Source organism: Garra rufa, chromosome 1 (genome assembly GCF_049309525.1).
Source record: "Garra rufa chromosome 1, GarRuf1.0, whole genome shotgun sequence".
Classification (NCBI taxonomy): domain Eukaryota; kingdom Metazoa; phylum Chordata; class Actinopteri; order Cypriniformes; family Cyprinidae; genus Garra; species Garra rufa.
In genome coordinates, this window is record NC_133361.1 from 101,395,564 (window position 1) to 101,416,926 (window position 21,363).

The 21,363-nt window shown below is 35.0% G+C and overlaps 1 long non-coding RNA gene across 1 annotated transcript; it reads left to right on the forward strand.

The window, feature by feature from the left end:
• Positions 1-16,184: 16,184 nt before the first annotated feature.
• Positions 16,185-18,701, forward strand: LOC141326178 (uncharacterized). The gene is made up of 5 exons (XR_012353862.1): positions 16,185-16,485; positions 17,123-17,189; positions 17,274-17,320; positions 17,690-17,788; positions 18,496-18,701. It is a non-coding gene; the product is annotated as an uncharacterized lncRNA (long non-coding RNA).
• Positions 18,702-21,363: the final 2,662 nt, after the last annotated feature.

Sequence of the window (21,363 nt, forward strand, 5' to 3'; positions counted from 1 at the left end):
TAGTACATTGTTTTTTTTGTGTTAAATAAAAGTTTGATGGTTATACACTATAAATTTACTAATTAAAAGTATGTTTATACTTCAGTAGGACTTTAGTACACTTGACAAAAGTATACTAAATACCAGTAATACTTAAATATTTTTTTAGTGTACTACAATAAAGTACACTACAGAAAAAACATCCAAAAGAGTTTTATTAGTGTTTTTCAAAAGTGTGCTTTAAATGCTTTAAACATTAGTTGATTTTTAGTACACTGTTTACATACTAATCTTGAGTTTAAAATAAGTTAATATATAAAAAATCTATTAGTAATGTATTGTAGTAGAAGTACATTTTCCCAAAAGTTGTACTTAAGTACACTTAATATGAATGCATTATTATCACTAACACTTAAATTGATTTTGAGTGTGGTAATTTTAAGTTTACATTAAATTGATTTTATTAAAAATCTATTAGTAATGTACCGTAGTAGAAGTACATTTTCTCAAAAGTTGTACTTAAGTACACTTAATATGAATGCATTATTATCACTAACACTTAAATTGATTTTGAGTGTGGTAATTTTAAATTTACATTAAATTGATTTTATTAAAAATCTATTAGTAATGTACTGTAGTAGAAGTACATTTTCCCAAAAGTTGTACTTAAGTACACTTAATGTGAATGCATTATTATCACTAACACTTAAATTGATTTTGAGTGTGGTAATTTTAAGTTTACATTAAATTTATTTTATTAAAAATCTATTAGTAATGTATTGTAGTAGAAGTACATTTTCTTAAAAGTTGTACTTAAGTACACTTAATGTGAATGCATTATAATCACTAACACTTAAATTGATTTTGAGTGTGGTAATTTTAAGTTTACATTAAATTGATTTTATTAAAAATCTATTAGTAATGTACCGTAGTAGAAGTACATTTTCTCAAAAGTTGTACTTAAGTACACTTAATATGAATGCATTATTATCACTAACACTTAAATTGATTTTGAGTGTGGTAATTTTAAATTTACATTAAATTGATTTTATTAAAAATCTATTAGTAATGTACTGTAGTAGAAGTACATTTTCCCAAAAGTTGTACTTAAGTACACTTAATGTGAATGCATTATTATCACTAACACTTAAATTGATTTTGAGTGTGGTAATTTTAAGTTTACATTAAATTTATTTTATTAAAAATCTATTAGTAATGTATTGTAGTAGAAGTACATTTTCCCAAAAGTTGTACTTAAGTACACTTAATATGAATGCATTATTAGCACTAACACTTAAACTGATTTTGAGTGTGGTAATTCTCCCAGGTTAAAAAAAAGTGCACTAAAATACACTTTATTTAAGTATACTTAGTACACTTTTCAGTAATGTACTAAAAGTGCTCTATTTTCGCACACTAATTTTGTACTTATTGTACTAAAAAATAGTATTAAGTATATGTTAAGATAAACTTAATACCATCTAAGTGTACTCAACTGTGCTATTTTGAGACACCATGAAATTGAACTAAAATGTGCTTTTAACATACTATATCTGTATTTAAAAAAATATATTTAGTTACAACTAGAAATACACTTGAACCCTACTTTTGAACATTTAGAAATATATTTATGACTAATTTAAAGTATAGCAATAATATATTAAAAGAATATACAAAGTGTGAAAAAAGTGTGCTAAAATACAATTTAAGTACACTTAGTGCACTTCCCTAATGTACTTAAAGTGCTCTATTTTCGCACACTAATTTTGTACTTATTGTACTAAAAAATAGTATTAAGTATATGTTAAGATAAACTTAAGATCATCTAAGTGTACTCAACTGTGCTATTTTGAGACACCATGAAGATGAACTAAAATGTGCTTTTAACATACTATCTCAGCATTTCCAAAAAATGTATTTTGTTACCATTTCTAATAGGATTGAAACATATTTCATAAACCTTTAAATATACTAATTATACATAAAAAATAAACTTACTGATTATTTAAAATACATGAATAATATATAACAAATGTATACAAAGCGTATTTATAATGTATTGCCCAGATATTTTTATCAATAAAAAATACACTTGTTGATTATTTAAAATACATGAATAATATATGACAAATGTATACAAAGCGTATTTATAATGTATTGCCCAAATATTTTTATCAATAAAAAATACACTTGTTGATTATTTAAAATACATAAATAATATATAATAAATGTATACAAAGCATATTTATAATGTATTGCCCACATATGTTTAATAATAAAAAATACACTTCTTAATTATTTAAAATACATGAATAATATATGATAAATGTATACAAAGTGTATGTCATGCCCTTGGACTGTTTGTCTTGGTTTTTCCCAGTGTTTCCCCCATTGGACTGTCTGTTTGGTTTCTCCCATGCCCTTTTTTGGTCTTCCTGCTCATTAGTGTGATCCCCTCCACCTGTTGTTGTAATTATCTCCCCTTTATAAGTTTGTTTGATTTCCTTGTTTCTTTGTCCGGCTACAAGCGTTACACCTATGTTCCTTCGTTGTGTGCGCGTCTTCTCCCGCCATTCCTGTCTATTGTTACTCTGCCTGAGGATTTATTGAAGACTTTTTATTGAAGACGTTATTTTTTGCTTCCCTACACGTTTCGTGACAACGTATTTATAATGTATTGCCCATACATTTTTATTCATTATAATACACTTATTAATTAATTAAAATATATCAATTATATATAATAAATTTATTCAAAGCGTAATTATAATGTCTTGCCCACATATTTTTATTAATAAAAAAATACATTATAAATACGCTATGTATACATTTATTATATATTATTCATGTATTTTAAATAATCATCAAGTGTATTTTTTATTAATAAAAATATTTGGGCAATACATTATAAATACGCTTTGTATACATTTGTCATATATTATTCATGTATTTTAAATAATCATCAAGTGTATTTTTTATTAATAAAAATATTTGGGCAATACATTATAAATACGCTTTGTATACATTTGTCATATATTATTCATGTATTTTAAATAGTCAACAAATGTATTTTTTATTAATGAATATATGTGGCCAATACATTATAAATACGCTTTGTATACATTTTTTTATATATTATTCATGTATTTTAAATAATTAATAAGTGTATTTTTTATTAATAAAAAACATGTGGGCAATACATTATAAATACGCCTTGTATACATTTGTTATATATTATTATTGTATTTTAAATAATCAGTAAGTTTATTTTTTATGCATAATTAGTATATTTAAAGGTTTATGAAATATGTTTCAAATGTATTATAAGTGGTAACAAAATACATTTTTGGAAATGCTGAGATAGTATGTTAAAAGCACGTTTTAGTTCATCTTCATGGTGTCTCAAAATAGCACAGTTGAGTACACTTAGATGATCTTAAGTTTATCTTAAGGAGTACTTAAGAATAACTTTTAGTATATTAAGTACAAAATCAGTGCCCGAAAAAAGAGCACTTTAAGTACATTAGGGAAGTGCACTAAGTGTACTTAAATTGTATTTTAGCACACTTTTTTCACACTTTGTATATTCTTTTAATATATTATTGTTATACTTTAAATTAGTCATAAATATATTTATAAATGTTTAAAAGTAGGGTTCAAGTGTATTTCTAGTTGTAACTAAATATATATTTTTAAATACAGATATAGTATGTTAAAAGCACATTTTAGTTCAATTTCATGGTGTCTCAAAATAGCACAGTTGAGTACACTTAGATGGTATTAAGTTTATCTTAACATATACTTAATACTATTTTTTAGTACAATAAGTACAAAATTAGTGTGCGAAAATAGAGCACTTTTAGTACATTACTGAAAAGTGTACTAAGTATACTTAAAGTGTATTTTAGCACACTTTTTTCACATTTTGAATATTCTTTTAATATATTACTATTATACTTTAAATTAGTCTTAAATATATTTATAAATGTTTAAAAATAGGGTTCAAGTGTATTTCTAGTTTTAACTAAATATATTTTTTAAAATACAGATATAGTATGTTAAAAGCACATTTTAGTTCAATTTCAGGGTGTCTCAAAATAGCACAGTTGAGTACACTTAGATGGTATTAAGTTTATCTTAACATATACTTAATACTATCTTTTAGTACATTAAGTACAAAATTAGTGTGCGAAAATAGAGCACTTTTAGTACATTACTGAAAAGTGTACTAAGTATACTTAAATAAAGTGCATTTTAGTGCACTTTTTTTTTTACCTGGGAACTCTGTGCCGGCATATGTGCCACCGTCAGGAAACAGCAGAGGCTTTTTATGAAGCTCAACATAGTCTGGACCAGGCTTTTCAGGCCCGCAAATTGACTGAAAAGGCTATAAATATAACTGCACAAAATGAACAGGTAAGAAATGAAAGTTCACAATATAAGGCTATGAATTGGTCCTATATCAGGCTTAAAATCTTAAATTCCTAAAGTCATGGCATTAAAAATTGCATGCATAGTGAAAAATGATCTTCCTCAGTATTTAGGGCCCAAGCATTGCGGTGCAAGGACCCTCTTGGAATTGCTCTGTTTATCAGGGGCCACAAAGTCAAAATAATTTTTTTCCCTCTGAATCCTTGGTTCATGTCAAGTCTAATGAACACTAGGGCTGCAACTAACGATTATTTTGATAATCGATTAGTTGGCCGGTTAATTTTTCGATTAATCGATTAGTTGGCTTAATTTCCAATTATTTTAAATCACGCTATTCCACATTCTGAATGCTATGAAAACACAGTGCTTAACAATTTACAACAGTTCACTTGTCGTAATAAAGACAAAAGACAAATATCTGAAGAAAAACACACTAACAAGCATAAAATACAGTGTTTCTGCTATTTATTCTGCCGTGTCGGTGTTTAGTGTCCAGCCGACAGCAGCGAGCGCAAGAGTTCCGCGTTCAAATGCAAGCATGTGGATGGGGTAGGCTAGAATTTTTTCAACCAAATGATGTGAAAATCATCTCGTTCACTCGTTCAGAGAAAACAATATATTGATGTAAATTTTCTAAAACATGTTTTGTGATCGAAAGGGATTATTCATAGGTGTGGCAATGACCCATGAATATTTAGCAGTTCACACCTGAGAGACAAAAGAGCCCTCCCTAATGGCCCCATCAATGACTGACTTTACTAGCAGGTAAGAAACAATGTGAGAAGATTCAAAGAATAGAGTTTTAGATTATTTGTATTTTATTTACAACACAGTATAATCAAAACATACATAATGAAGGTCAAAGACACATTATTGAGCTCCCTGATCAAACCACACAGATGTGCACAGACTTTGTGGCATTTCTGAAAACTTTTTCTGAATTCAGTTCAACAAAAGTAAGTCTTACCTGATATTAAAGTGCGTCCACAATTTATCTGTATTTGTACTGTACTTTTATCTGTATCATATGAAGTTTGTACAGCGCTCTCAGAGGAAAACAGTTTGAAGAGACTCAAGGGAAAGACAGCAGGATTCATCTGTTGAGCAGGTTTCAGATCACTAAAAAACAACAAAAACAAAACATCTGTGAGCCTATACATATCTAATAAATGAATACACACACACACACACACACACACACACACACACACACACACACACACACACACACACTACCAGGCAAAGGTTTGGACACACTTCCCTTTTAGAATGGTAGAGTATATAGTCATAGACTACAGCATTTGTACTAATGTAAAATAGGACATGTAATATCTGAGAAACTAATAATTATTGTTTAGCACTATATTACTAATATACGTGATGTAAACATACATTCAGTGTAAGCACGCATATTACTTTTACATCCTACTGTTATACAATAAAATAAATAAATATGATCCTACAGTCATAAACATATCGTCATAAATGCATCTTACAATCAAATGCAATCAAATGTACTTCATAATGTTTCATTTAATATAGTCAGGAATTATAGTTTGGAATAAGTCTAACTAGCAAAATGTGTACACGTTTTGTCAAAGTAAATAACAGCGAAAGCAAGTAGGAAAATAAAAGTAAGAAATGTCTCCTCCTGCTGGGTTTGCGTCGCATCGTGTCCTTCTTCTGATCGAGGTAAATATAAGTCTAAAGGCCGGGACACACCAATCCGACGCCAACCAACTAGCACCAACGAAAGCCGACCGTCTTGTCGCCTCTAGTCGGCTGTGTCTGCGGGCGTCTGGGCGATTAAACTGAGCTCGAACACACCGAACTGATGAAAGCCGACTACAAACTGCAGATGGCAGTAGTCTGTATTTTCATTCCAAGAAGAGAACCCGGAAGAACTGCCGCACGGTTTGCATAGCGTTTTCCGTTATGTCGTACAGCGCTGGCCTGTCTTGGATCAAATTGATCAGCTCATCTTAAATAGCTTCGTTCCACACAGCCATAGTTGGTTTCGAGCCGGTTCCCTCTTGACTCTTTTCTTTGCTTGTTACATCACTTCACGTTCAAGTCCTCCACGCGCTCTGATTCGATGTCTGAACAGCCAATCAGAGCACTCTCTTTCTCAGACAGCCCCGACAAGCCCGACACCGATTCAACATGTCGAATCGGGCAAACTTTGGCAGACGTGAGCCCGATGAAAGCCGATGTGCGGAACACACCGAACCGACGCGCTTCACCGACGCCCACCAACCTCACAGCGCGTCTTCTTTCAGAAACGAACAGTAACCAAGATGAACTTGAAAAGTGGTGTTGCTTTGTTTGCAGTAATATGGGAGTTTCCTCGCATACAGATACTCCGGTCCTTGCTGCACTTGTAGCACATGGCTAATTTAAATATCAACAGATCTTAGCTCGTGGGCGGGATCACATTAAATATAATTAGTTGCAACTGGGTAGACTAGACATATCCTTGATTTCATATGGATTACTTTATCACATAATATTTGTTTTCAATAAAACTTACTTAGTTTAAAAGCATACATATCAAGCTTTCTGTAGATACCACTCTTCTGTTTGTGTGCTGAGTATTCACAGAGTTTGAATGATTTAACCCTCTGGGGCCGATGGTCACGCCGGCATGACCAACCTACTTTTTTAAGCTCAGTGCAAAATACACTAAAAATACTCTGTCGGTTTCAGTCATACAAATTAGAGCTATACATCATTGGAAACTGTTAAGTGTGTACTTTTATTTGTGCACACTCACAAGAGCAACAGAACACTATAATTTTTTTAAGAATAAAGAAAACAAACAGGATGATTTCTCTGTTTTCTCTGTCTCCGCGAACTGCTTTTAGAAATGCGTCACTTAATAAACACCATCTTTTTTTGTTCCTCAGTATCTTTCTGTCTGACTCTAAATGTTTCTTCAATCTTCACTCTCCTCTTTAATAAACACCATCTTTGTTCCTCAGTATCTTCATGTTTGACTCTAAATGTTTCTTCAATCTACATGTCTTCACTCTCCTCTTTAATAAACACCAGCTTTGTTCCTCAGTATCTTCATGTTTGACTCTAAATGTTTCTTCAATCTTCATGTCTTCACTCTCCACTTTAATAAACGCCATCTTTATTTGTTCCTCAGTGTCTTCATGTTTGACTCTAAATGTTTCTTCAATCTTCATGTCTTCACTCTCCTCTTTAATAAACACCATCTTTGTTTGTTCCTCAGTATCTTCATGTTTGACTCTAAATGTTTCTTCAATCTACATGTCTTCACTCTCTTTAATAAACACCATCTTTGTTTGTTCCTCAGTATCTTCATGTTTGACTCTAAATGTTTCTTCAATCTTCATGTCTTCACTCTCCTCTTTAATAAACACCATCTTTGTTTGTTCCTCAGTATCTTCATGTTTGACTCTAAATGTTTCTTCAATCTTCATGTCTTCACTCTCCTCTTTAAGCTGGAAGTGGCTGGTTTGCTGGTCTCCCAGCCTGGTCAGGCTGGTTTTAGCTGGTGGTTTCCCAGCCTGACCACCTAAGACCAGCCTGGCCAAGCTGGAAAAGTGGCCAAAACCCCTCTAAAACCAGCCCGCTGACCAGCTATGACCAGCCAGCCAGTCTAGGCTGGTTTTAGCTGTTTTTCTTTCAGTATGGATCAAGGCCGGCTCTACGCAGGGGCAAGATTATCAAATAAATGTCTTGCCCCCTCAAATCAAAATTTTGAAAACTTGAGAAAGCACATGTTAATATACTCACAAAATGAATATATTGCAAGTTGACAAACCTGCGGTAGTGGAAAAATCAGCCGAAAAAGGGACACTACACGGTATTAGATTTTCCTCATTTCTCTGTCCCTTATGGGGTGTGATTTATGCAATATTTGCCACTCGCTAAGCACACTAACAGGAGAACTAATGTGTATACGCTCGCCATCCGTCTGGCCAAAATCCTAGTTTTCAAGCGTCAGACGTAAGAAACGAGGCGTCAGACATAAGAAACGAGGCGTCAGACATAAGAAACGAGGCGTCAGACGTAAGAAACGAGGCGTCAGACATAAGAAACGAGGCGTCAGACATAAGAAACGAGGCGTCAGACGTAAGAAACGAGGCGTCAGACGTCACGGTCACATGTCAGAGCCGTGTCTAAATCGGCGTAGAGGCGGACGTAACTTCGATAGTATATTTTAATTACTTTGCGTCTGGATATCGTATGTGTGGATGAGCGTCTGAATAACGTACGTGTGGATATTAAATACTATCAGCATTATAATTGTGCCCTAAGTAAGGTTTTAATTCGGATATAAAACACAGTCTAATTAATTTAAACCAAGTTTGGATGAATGCAAAAAAAAAAATGAATACAACACCAAGTTTTCTGGGCAGTAAAACAATGTTGTTATTTATTATTTTTTTAAATGGTCATAGCATGGTTTTACAGGTTTCTTACCACTCCCTCCTGTTTGTTTCTTCTGCATGTATTTTCAATACTTTGGGTTTTCTCTGATTTCCCATGAATAACATGAGATAAGAAATGTTTTATTATAAAAAACACCATAATAAATACTTGTTTGAGGCCACTGAATATAATATTATATGAATATAATTTGAGGCCACATAACATAACTGAGGCCACTGTCTTGCTAAATTACAGTTTGCATTGTTGAACTGTTTACATCATGTCACTTCATACATGAAGAGCATATTATAGGAACAAAGCTGTGGCAGCAGTAGTCATTCAGGTTCCTGGGCACCACCATCTCGTGTATAATGATAATGATGACTTGTATAATGATATGTAATGGTGCACAACTGTTACAAGTGGGACGACTGACGGTGTGTTCACACGGGGCGTAAGCGTCAACACTTCCCATTGACTTTGAATGGGTGACGTCAAGCGTTGCCAAAGGAATTGTAGATCCGTCGGCGGCGCTTCACTGGCGTTGCTCGCGGCAGAAGTTGAGAATTTTTCAACTTCTGCCGCGAGCAACGCCAGTGAAGCGCCGCCGACGGAAGCTTCAGCCAATCAGGATCACTCTATGCAAATACAGTAGCCGGGCGAAGATCCAAATGCAAGGCTTTATTATGAAGATCGTAGTCAGACAGACAGGGTCGAACACCAGCAAACAGGAACATCCAGGGCAAAACAAAAGCGTAATCCGATAAGACAGGCGAGGGTCAAAATCCAGAAAACAAGAAACTAGGAAACTATGGCTAAGACTGAGAAAACAAAAACAGAACTATGGCTAGGGAAAAACAACAAGGAAACTAGGAAAACCTGGGAACAAGGAAAAAACGCTCGGTAGAGTCCGCTGGAGCAAAACAATACTTCGCAGAGTGTGTGTGCGCTGAGCATGCTTTTATGGCTGACAAACAGGAAGTAACCAGCGAAGCAGCAGAGGGAGCAGCAACAGTCAGTGAGGGGCAAGGCTCCCTCTGCTGGCCTGGTGTGACAACAACACAGGTAACTGTACAATTATTAAAAAAAGTCAACCTGGTTATGACATTGAAAGTACACAAATATAAACCTTTTAATTTTTGTTGCACTGTAATTATTTAAACTAATAAATGTGTAACAGTGTAAGTTCACATTTTTCCACCTGTTTTTATAGGTGGCAAATATTAACATAAAAGTAAATACTATAACAATGTCAAAATTATTGATAACAGCAATATTAAAAAATATACTATTTTATGTCACATAAAAGAGTAAAATGCCAAAATCACACAAAGGAAGTACAGTCTCTGCTGGGTATTTTTCACAATAGAGTCAATGTGAGTCTCCCACTTCAGATCCTGAGAGATGGTGGTGCCTAGAAACCTGACTGCAGGGGGGTTTCTCCTAAAGTCCACTTTTGAGGGTGTTCAGCTCAAGGTTGTAGTAACTGCACCATAGAGCCAGCTGCTCCACCTCCTGACTTTGACAACACTGTTGCTTCTTATTTACTTCTACATATTCACACATGCCACATTGTCAAGGTTTGGCTGTTCCTGTGTTCCGTTTGTGACTGTTTTTCCCCATGGACTCCATTTCCCATGTGCCTCCACGCTCCCTCACCTGTCTCTCGTTTGTCATCTCGTTGTGTCTTTGCTATTTTTGCACATTGTCTGTCTTGTATACTTGTATATTGCACACGTGACACACATATTGTAGTTCCTAGAACATATTCAATAGTTCAGCCTGTATTTGTCGATTAATTGTATTGATCTTTTAATTCTCTATGTCTTGGCAAAGAAATGTGTGCTTAATAATATCTGAAAATAGAGTTCTACTATTACTTATGTTGTAAGAAACACAAAGACAATTTCAGACATTTAAGCATTAAGCTCATTCAAAAGGTTTTAAGATTGTGGGACATTTTACTTAAAACATAATTGAGTAATAATAAAAATATATAAGACACCTGAACAAGCTAATCAGTGTCTGTAGAAACAGACACATTCATCTTAATCTAGCACTGCAGAAATTTATCAAAATATGACATTAATAACTGCAAATGTCACACTGTAAATTTGAACTTGAACTTTTAACGGGTGAAATGTTTATCAGAATACATTAACATCACATACACAATTATCTTATTAATGTATCAAGAATAACACATTCATACTAACTCTGATAAAGATTCTGTTACTTTTATTTTGTATGTTACAGATGGACATGCAGCCATCCAGATCGAGGATGGGGACCTTGTCCAAGTCAAGTTGGAGGATGTGCTGGTGTTTGCTTCTGGGGCATCTGCCATACCTGCCTTTGGTTTCAAAGAAATGCCATCAATTGAATTTCTCCATGAAAATCTTCATGGCAGCAGGCGGATGTTTTCAGAAGCAAACACCTGTGCAATTACACTGAGGCTCCCAGTTAGTTTAAATTATGATGCGTTTTGCCAATATATGACAGAAGGCATCCTTCAGTCCCCAAACTTTGGGGTAGCTTAACACACTGTCCTGTGTTCTGTCACTGTTTCCTTCAAGTCTCCCCCAATCAGTTGTTTGTTGCCTTTAATAAACATTTAACAAATGTTACTTTATTGGTGTATGTTTATTTGGTTAACAACTCATTATGTCTATATTTCTGTTCTGTTTACTTTTGTGTATGGTGATGATCAACACCCAAGGCCACAAAGTTGCAGCAGCTTGATGAGAATCTTGATGGTACATCTATAAATTACATAAGCTGGATGGTGCTGAAAGGACAATATATATGCATTATAGACTTATTGTCTATGGTATCAGGTTGTAAATTTGCAGTCTATTTTGATTTACAGGTAGTCTAAAGGCATATTGGTTATTTGCACAATAGATGCTATTTATACTAAATTATAAATAGTTATTATAAAACTTTATAATAGTAAATTATAAAAATCAACAATAACTAAAACAACAATAATAATGATAATAATAAGAGCAAACATTTTGGTCATAACATGGTTGTGGCCCTTGGCTTGGTATTGTTGGTGGAATTTGGCCAAAGGTGAAAACTAATTGAGGTACCCTGCTCTATAGTGTGTAGAGTGTAAATCGTCGTATGCAGAAGTTACTTCTGCAATGCATCCATTTTTCAGAGCTTTTAAAAAGTGTAGTGCTGACAACATACTTACAACATAGCCAGTGTTATGATGGGGCTTCTGTGATGAGTGGGGTAAGAGGTGGTGTACAAGCTCTGCTCCAAAATAAGCTATCTAGATATGTTCCATATATCCACTGCTACAACCACCAGCTGCACCAAGTAGTTGTGCATGCCATGCAGAGTGAACCATGTGCAAAAAGATTTTTTGACCTCTCTAGTTCACTCAAGTTTTTCAGCACCACCATGTGTCTGAGAAATATGATGCACCTCATCTTAAAAGGCTGCTTGAAATCCGATGGACAAGCCACTATGAGGTGAAAAAGTGCATTGTTGAAAATCAAAACCATCTTCTCAGTATCCTATGTGAGATGACAGATGAAGAAGATGCTGCAGTTGACCTGTGCACTGAGGCATCGGGCCTGTTATGTCAAATTAGGAGGCATCACTTCTTTGAAAAGAAACTGGAGAGTTTCTAGTGCAGGTGCTTGGTGTCTTAAAACCAGCAAATGCAATTCTACAGTCTGAGTCTGTGGATATGTGCAGTGCTTCTGAGGTTGTTGCTGCAGCACTGGAGTCCCTAAAAAACATTCGTAAAGATGAATATTGGGCAGAGTTATCTGTGGCGGCTGCTGGAGATGATTCACATCTTCCAAAGAGAAGAACAATGAGCAAAGACCTCGGTCAAAGTGCTGTGCTCTCAACTGTGAGCCATATATGGCGCTTTTCCACTACACAGTACCAGCTCGACTCGGCTCGCCTCGGCTCGACTCGACTCGGCTCGACTCGGCTCTGTTTGGTTTTCCACTGTGTAAAAGTTGTACCTGTACCTCCAGCGACGCTGCAAGAAACTGCCGTGATGTAATCTTCTACGCGACACACACCCGCTGTCTGCACCTCCTCGTTTGACCACGGCGTATTCTTCCGAGTTGCCATAATATGTAATGGATTGGATATGTCACGCAATCTCTGGCCAAACTTTTTAAAAATGGCGGGGTTATTCTGGATACTATTGCTGGCGCGTGCAATGATGACGCAGTGAATAGTGACGATTCTCTCTGACCAATCAGTAGTCTGCTGTGTTTTCACGTCACATTTTAGTATCGCCTTAGCTCGACTCAGCTCGCTTGGAACCTCGCCTGAGGTGGAACGAAAAAAAGTACCTGGAAGCCGGTACAGGTACAACTTTTACACAGTGGAAAACCAAACAGAGCCGAGTCGAGTCGAGCTGGTACTGTGTAGTGGAAAAGCGCCAATAGACTCTGATAATCCTACCCTTAATCCCCATCAGTCTCTGAAAAGATCTCTGCTCAACATCCTTGACAGGGCCATTTCAGAAATGGAGACAAGATTTTCACAGAGGAATGTTGACCTAATGAAAGCCATCTAGTTCTAGTGCATTTCTAGATTCAACTCAGTTGCAGCCTCTTAAGGCGGCCGTACACGGTGCGAATTCGGACAGTCGGAAGACCGTATGGTCACGCACACGTCACGAGTGACTTTTTTTACGGACGCAGTGGTACACGGCACGATTTTAAAACCTACCGATTTCCGAGGTAATCACATTCTGAGAGGAGGGTGTATGTACTGTTCAATAAAACTGCTCTCTGTCTATCTCATAGCTGCATATAAAAAATATGAGCTGTGATACTTTGCTACACATGCAGGAACCGTCTGATCACCATTGCGTGTGTACACTCGTTGCAAACTTGACAAAACTTCACCTCTACAGCAGTGCTAACATGCATAAAATTAAAGACATTGGAACTGCAATGCTATAGCACTGTACAGTATTGTAATGTATGTTTTAACCTATATTATGCACGTCGAGGGGGCTAGTTGGCCACCACTATAGCTAGCAATAGCTGTAGCAAACAATAGGTGATCGATCACCGATCGATACCTCATACAGCGCTCGCTGACTGTTCTTGCCAATGTTCAGCGAGGTTATCCTCTTTCTCAATAGTCCAAGTCACCGTGTGGCGCTGTCATGTTCTTCATCTTCTGTGGTTTTGATTGGTCATTTGCAGTTTGCTCAACAAATCAGCTCGTTCAACAGCACACATGTCACGTCTTCAATCCGACAGCTCCCGAAGTTTTTTGACATGTTTAAAAATGATCGTGAGGTCGTGAAGTGCTCGTAAGGCACTCTGCTCGTCTCGTAAGTTGTCATACACCATACGAGCCCCGACCATACGAGAAGAGACGATTCCCTCCGATAACCACAAAAATCGCATGCGAGCTCGTACGACCTCAAAAATCGCACCGTGTACGCCCGCCTTTACTGTGCTGGTTGGGACAGTGGAAGACAATGCAAGTCTGAAAAATTCTTGTGGCAAAACATATGTTGCTCAAAAAATGATTTAGACCCGTCATATGTGTACGCTCAGAAATCTTTTGGATTTCATCAAAAAATATCTTCATTTGTCTCACAGGTATAAGCCTTGTCTTTACCTTTGTTTTATTTCATTGCCCAGGGTGTGTTCGGTTTAAATAAACAAAATTAATGTAATGTTTGTTGCATAATCCAACCTTTTTCTCTAAGTAAAATACTGCCCAAAGAAAATTCCATTCACTTTAATATTGACATAATTTAAATGACCATGCATTTTAATAAATGCATGATCCTCTTTGCCTTCTGCTCTGCTTTGTGTGACAATTAAAAAATGCAAAGAAAATCTGTGGTCTTCTGTCTCAAATACAAATCTCTTTATCAACAATTCATTAACTATTACCTTTTTTCCCAAATAAAACATTTGTTATAAATTCAAAACAATATTAACAAAAACGTGAAGCATGATAGAATAAATGTATGAAGAAAATAAATTTGTGGCCTTGTTTCTCGAAATAAAAATAAAAACGCATACAATCTCCGTTCATTTTTGGCTGTGTTTAGCATAAAGTAAATGTTATTTTACAATCAGCAAAAGTTTCAATCGAAGTGATAGCACAGCCAGGCTTGCCACGTCAAAACACTTCACAAATTTCATATTTCTTTTATAATCAAATAATGACGTATTTCCCCGAAATAAAACATTTTTCATAACTTCAAAACAACATCAACAAAAACGTGAATAAAAGAACCTACAAACATTATCAGAGAAAATCTGGCATTCCCCCTTAAAAAACAAACAAAAAAAAAAAACGATCAAACGGATCATATTAGCTACAAAACTTGTACACACACGATGAAAACATAATCACACTACCTCTGCTCATGTTCTGCACAAACTACATATTATTTGAAGAGGAACAGATGTTTTAACCGGAGCATGTGCACTGCTCGTCTTTCCTCAACCGCGCTTCACACAAACTGAAGGAGAAACGAGACAAACCCCAAAATGACGCTCTCTTAAAGGGGCCGCACCCCAGATTTGATAACCTACCCAAACCAAAGCTAAATGAACAAGTACTACATGAATATAAGATTTTCAAATAAAATAAAATGAATACGCTAAATGAATAATTTCCATAATATTAAAACAATTGACAAAAGAAGAGTTCTTTAGGGAAATCAATAAATTAATGTGACACCTCCCAGATATCACACCTATGTCTGTAAGATGTCAGTTTTACATACATTCTCATTCATAGACATCTTAAAGACATCTAATAGACGTATTGCAGATGAGCAAACTACATTTTGCAGCTGTCAAATAGATATCTCCGAGATGTATGTGCTATCAGCTGCAATGTGTATTTTCATGTTAAATATACCACATAATGCATTTCATTTGTAATTGATTTCAACTATATCAGTTTAAATTACACAAATGCAATTAGTTGAACATTTGAGTGATATTTTTGAACCACTTAAGTGGCACTTATATATTCCATGTATAGTATATTTTATATGTACTTTGAAATATGGTAAATGTGTACTTCTGAATGATAAGCAATTAGTGTAAATTAAAATTTACTTTAATGTTATTTAAATGTCTAATGATGAGGTTGTTTCATTTTTCATTCAAGCACAAAATGGAAAACCTTGTACATTTATTGGCAAAATCTCTAAAACAAATACACAAACCTTTTGCTGATGCACAAGAAAAACAAAAATACACAAACAGTGTACTTAGAAAGAATGTGGAGAATAATGCACAAGTACCTAAATCTTGCCATCACAGAAAACATCATTCTGTATGATTAATAAGCATCTTTTCTCATTGAGATGCTAAAATGTCTACACTCAAAAAAGTCAACTAGCCACTTGTTTGATTTGCAAAATACAAATATGTCTGATTAATACGATTATAACGAGTTTACTTCTGTTAAATGATTGATTCTTGTTAGTTGTAACTAAATTAAGAAATAATCAAATGAATTAGATCAGCACTTGTTGATTCAATGAGCCCGAGTCGCTTCATATCAACAACTCTCTCTGATGAGTCACTGCGCATGCGCAGTGCTGCCGCTGCGACGGAATCACGTGGGTACAGACGGCTGGAAGCGCCAGCGGTTTGAACTGCTGCGTTTAAACGTTCTTCATCCTTGATATTGAGGGTAAGTACTTTATTGATATAATGTTCCAGTTTGCACTTAGTAACATGGGATAATAAGGAATTACACACTGTAGCGATGTTTCAAAGTAGGCTTATGTAAATTCCGTTGTCTTTGTCGATACAAGTTTCACCCTAACGTTAATATATCCGCTACAATTTGTGCATTTCTGTCACAATTCAATGCTAACCACGCCTATTAACTAATAACTATTAACTACATAACCTACGTTAAACCTGAAGTCTACCCCAACATTGGGAGAGGAAAGACTGCACAGTCGAACACACCATGCACTCGTTTTTCTGTTTGTAAGTTAATGTAATGCTATTTATACGCTTTACTTTTACGTAACTTGTTGTATGTTGAATCAGTATGCACTTCTCATCGCTCTTTTTAGTCTAGCTAACGTTTATAGAGCTTTTTTGTTTGTTTTTCTTGAGTTCCGAAATGTTACATATTGCTACCCAGCTTATTGAATACAGTTTGCAAACATTGTCAAGTAAAATCTATAATGCAGTCGACCATATTAAATGTCCTAACAAATTGCAGTTAAAGTTAAAGTGATTGAATAGGTATGCATGGTTTTATTTGGGAAATATAGTATATAACTTATACACTTTGTTTGTTTTGTTTTTCACAGCAGAAAAAAATATATACATCGCATAGCTGTCCCCATCCTCTTCTGGTGTGAACCTCACCTTTACATGGTAAGTAGTTTTTTTTTAAAACACTCACATACAGTAATGTATAACTAACTATCCTTGAATACTGAACTTTTCTTTCTCTTTCAGTGACGTGTATGTGGCAGTGCAGAAAGTGTTGCAAAGGAGAGTTGCAGGTACAAATTACTTAAGCATTATAAACTAAACATTGCTTTGGAAGTGGCAGTCATTATGTTTGTGTACAGTAGTCAACAATTGAAGTGGATTAAAACCTTTTTAATAAAACTGTATTAAGGTGGGATATGGGTAAGGTAAGGGACAGGTTTGGTGTTAAGGGTGGGTTTTTGACCTAAGGACAACTTTTAATTAACTTTTTTGTTGACTACTATATATTTAATTGATGCATGCACATTGAAGACATGGGCAGGACTTAAAACCCATGTGTATAGAGTTCACCTGTTACATTCTACACAGACAGTAACACGTTCAGTACTCTTAAGCTGTGTCGCCGCTGAAGTTGATTTAATCTTGTCTCCACCCTACAGGATGACACTGTACATTCCGTACCAGAGAAGCCTGTGTCATCAAGTCTCTGTGCATCTACTTGAATGAAGACCCTTGAAAAACCAGTCAAGGCATATTTGGTGAGTTGATGAGAAAATTTCAAAAGCCATTCTGTACTTGGGTCATGTTTATCCTTGTTTGCTACAACAAAAATGTGACATGAGAGAACACTTAACTTAAAATTGACCTGGACAAATTGTTCATTAATAGGAAACTACTGGTACACTTAGACAAAGTTCTTATGTGAATTGGTTGATGTACTAAACTAATAATTTTTTTATTCATAATGGTTGAGCTCTCTTGGGGCCTAATTTACAAAACTTTGTGTAAAGCCCTACTAAATATATGAATTGATCTGAAATAATAATAAGAAATAAATTAAACAGCATCAGAAAACTATACTTGCGTGCTTTTTTTTATTGGAGTGCTTTATATTCTATGGTGGTTATAATGTTTTAGCAGCCTCATTAATTTTAAATATGGATGCCAGATAAATTATAACTTTATATATATATATATATATATATATATATATATATATATAAAAATGCACTGCAATAACACACCAGCACCCACTGTGACCTCAATAATAAACAGAAGAATTATCACTTTTCTGACAATTTTTAACTTAAAACTGAGAAATTATAACCTCTGATTCACATCAGAGCTCCTGTATTGGATTTAAGTTTACTTTACAGGTGTACATAATAAAGTGGCCAATAAGTGTATAAGCAATTCTTGTAATAATAATTTTTGTTTGTGATCTTTTATGTGTTTCGCCCCACAGGATTCAGACATCGAGTCAAAATGTACCATGGAGCAAACTGTGGCGGGAGTGTATGTCATACTGAAGGAGGGAACGCTTCCCAACAATGACCCACAGGACATTGGTGTCCTAACTGAAGGTGTGGAAGTCAGGCTTGTGCTGTTATTTGGACTGATATGCTGTTTGAATCCTGTTTTACAAACACTCAAATGGATTGGAGACTTAAAGTGCAGAAAGCAGTTTAAACTTATTTGTATGTGTATGTTTAAACTGAATAAAAAAATAAAAATGTTTAATTGTTTGCATGTTTTATGTGGTTATTCTGTAGATGTAATGTTTTGGTTCTTAGTTCTTTCACCTAAAACAAATCTAATTGAAACAACAAGATGTGTATTAATTAAAGTACCAAAACTATACATGAACAAGACATTAACTAGTAGATGTAACAAGGCAGAATTTTGTTGAATTGAAGTGCTTTTACTGACATATTTGACTAACATGATTCAAACATTTTGATTCAATTAGTTGGAAAGAAGCTACACTGACATGTTAAAACAATGTTAAATCTACAAGTTTAAATCACATTCATATAACATATTCAAACCTTTTCAAGTTTATTAGATTGGTTTAGATGCGTTTTGGGTGCTACGATTAAATCATGTTCATTGAACAATTTATTTTTTTGAGTGTACAAGAGAGTCCGGTCTCATGAAAATGCCCACCAGTACCACGATTTTCTGTTTCTATTTGGCGTGTAATTAATACTCTAAAACTAACTTTGATGTTAGAATAACTTCACATTTTTAATCAGAAGTTGACATATATGTATTAAAGTCAAGTCGACGGCAACAATGATGTTAGCAAATGATGTTATTAATGAACAAATGCGCCTAAACCTTGAGCTGAGACTCGAAGCTTGTGCACAGCTATTGCATATGACACAGCGCTGCCTTCATGGCTATTGCTCCTATAATAACTCACTTTTATCATTTCTTTTGTCTTTGGGTTGTTATATTTTTCACAAATCTCTGCTTGTTCTAAATCAGATACAGATAAACTAGTACTGTAAAGATTAGATTTATATGAAGTCATTAGTGAGAGAGCGATTGCATGTGTGCATTAATTCTACCTGGCACTGTCTCATATCAAGCTTTCTATAGACATTGCTCACGTCTTTGTGTTGTGTATTGGCTGAGTTAGTCTATTTTAATGACACGTTTCTGAATCAGGATCACAGTTTTTTTTTTACAAATAATAATTAGTATATTAGCACAAACAATGTCAAACAATTAAAAAAATGATAATGTAATTAAAGAATTTAAATTTTGTAAACTATCCCTTTAATAAAATTTTTTAATCACTATGATCTTAATCTGTTTTATGTTTGCTTCATTTGCTATCTTCAGGAAAAAAAAATCTAACTCCTTTAAGGTTTTTCTTCATCAGAAGAACATCTCCTTATAGTCACCCCAGTCCCATCAGGGTCAAGTGTGTACAGAACCGTAGAAATGCAAAAACCCTAAACTTTAAGCTTGAAAATGGTGAAATTAGGCCTGGCAATCAAGAGATCAGATAACTTAGTGCACTGTCCACTGGTGGTCAGGTGTACATCACACAGTCCTCTTCAAAGAGGGTGTGACATACTACATAAAAAACTACACGTGTCCTCACGGTATGAGCAGGAACGTCTGTTCAATGGAGCCAAACACGACGACCAAAACTGCTCCCCTCACACTGACCTTTGATGCCGAGAAGATGGCCAAAGATGCCCTGATTCCACCATCTGTCTCTGTGACTGGGGATGAGCAGGACCTCTTTTCAAGAGGGGGCTACTTGACTCTGGAAGGAACAGTGGAACATGTGAGTGATTTAAACTCAATTATCAAACACTGCCCAAAACCTTATTAAATAATATTTAACAATTGATATTTTAATTTAAAATACCTTTATAGATGCAGGTTGCAAGGATGACAACTGTGAGGGATACAGAAGTCCCCATCTTGGATCTGGAGATCAAAAGCGGCTCCAGAATCCTTGAGGTGGACCAGGCCCTGACCAAGCTCCAAATAAATGATAAAGTCAACATCTGTCACCTCCGTAAAAATGCCAAGGCCTTAAAGTTTAATTCAACCATCTACACAACTGTGGAGGTATGCAACATACACAGTGCAGGGCAACTCTGGCCCTCTGTCCTGAAGCATAACCAAATATGCCTGTCTTTAATCTTCAGGAAATCCAGAAGACTCTGGCAAGGCTTTTTCAGTTGTGTACATTTACAAACAATTGAAAAATCATTAAAAATAATTGCATTTAAATAATTACATGAAATTCATTTTGAAAAAATGAACAGTTAACAGTATGATGCATGATTATTTTTTCTACTAACTTTGTCTGTTTCATACTCAAAATACCAATACAATGTTGTTTCTCTATGTATTTCATAGACATCCATTGATTTTTATATCAGGCTACTGATATCAGGGGTTGTCCAAACTCATGCACGGTTTAGCTCCAAACCTAATTAAACACAGCTGAACCAGCTAATCAAGGTCTTACTAGGCACACCAAAATCCTCCAGGACTGTTTCAAGAAATCCTAAAGACTTTGGCAAAATTGTTCAGTTGTGTTTGATTGTCATTTTTGTTATTTTCTCCTAAATTATCATGTGGGATTTTCATTTGGAGAGATAACATAACAACAATGTGAAATCATTGTTATGTTATCTCTCCAAATGAAAATCCCAAAACTTTGTGGTCTCTTACGTTTTTCATGAATGTCCGGTCCACTATATAGTCATTGATCCAGTGAAGTGCAACTAGAATTTGGTAGCACACACTGTGTGGTTATCTTCCCAATGTGACGCACATCTACTTGGTCCTGCTGCTGACC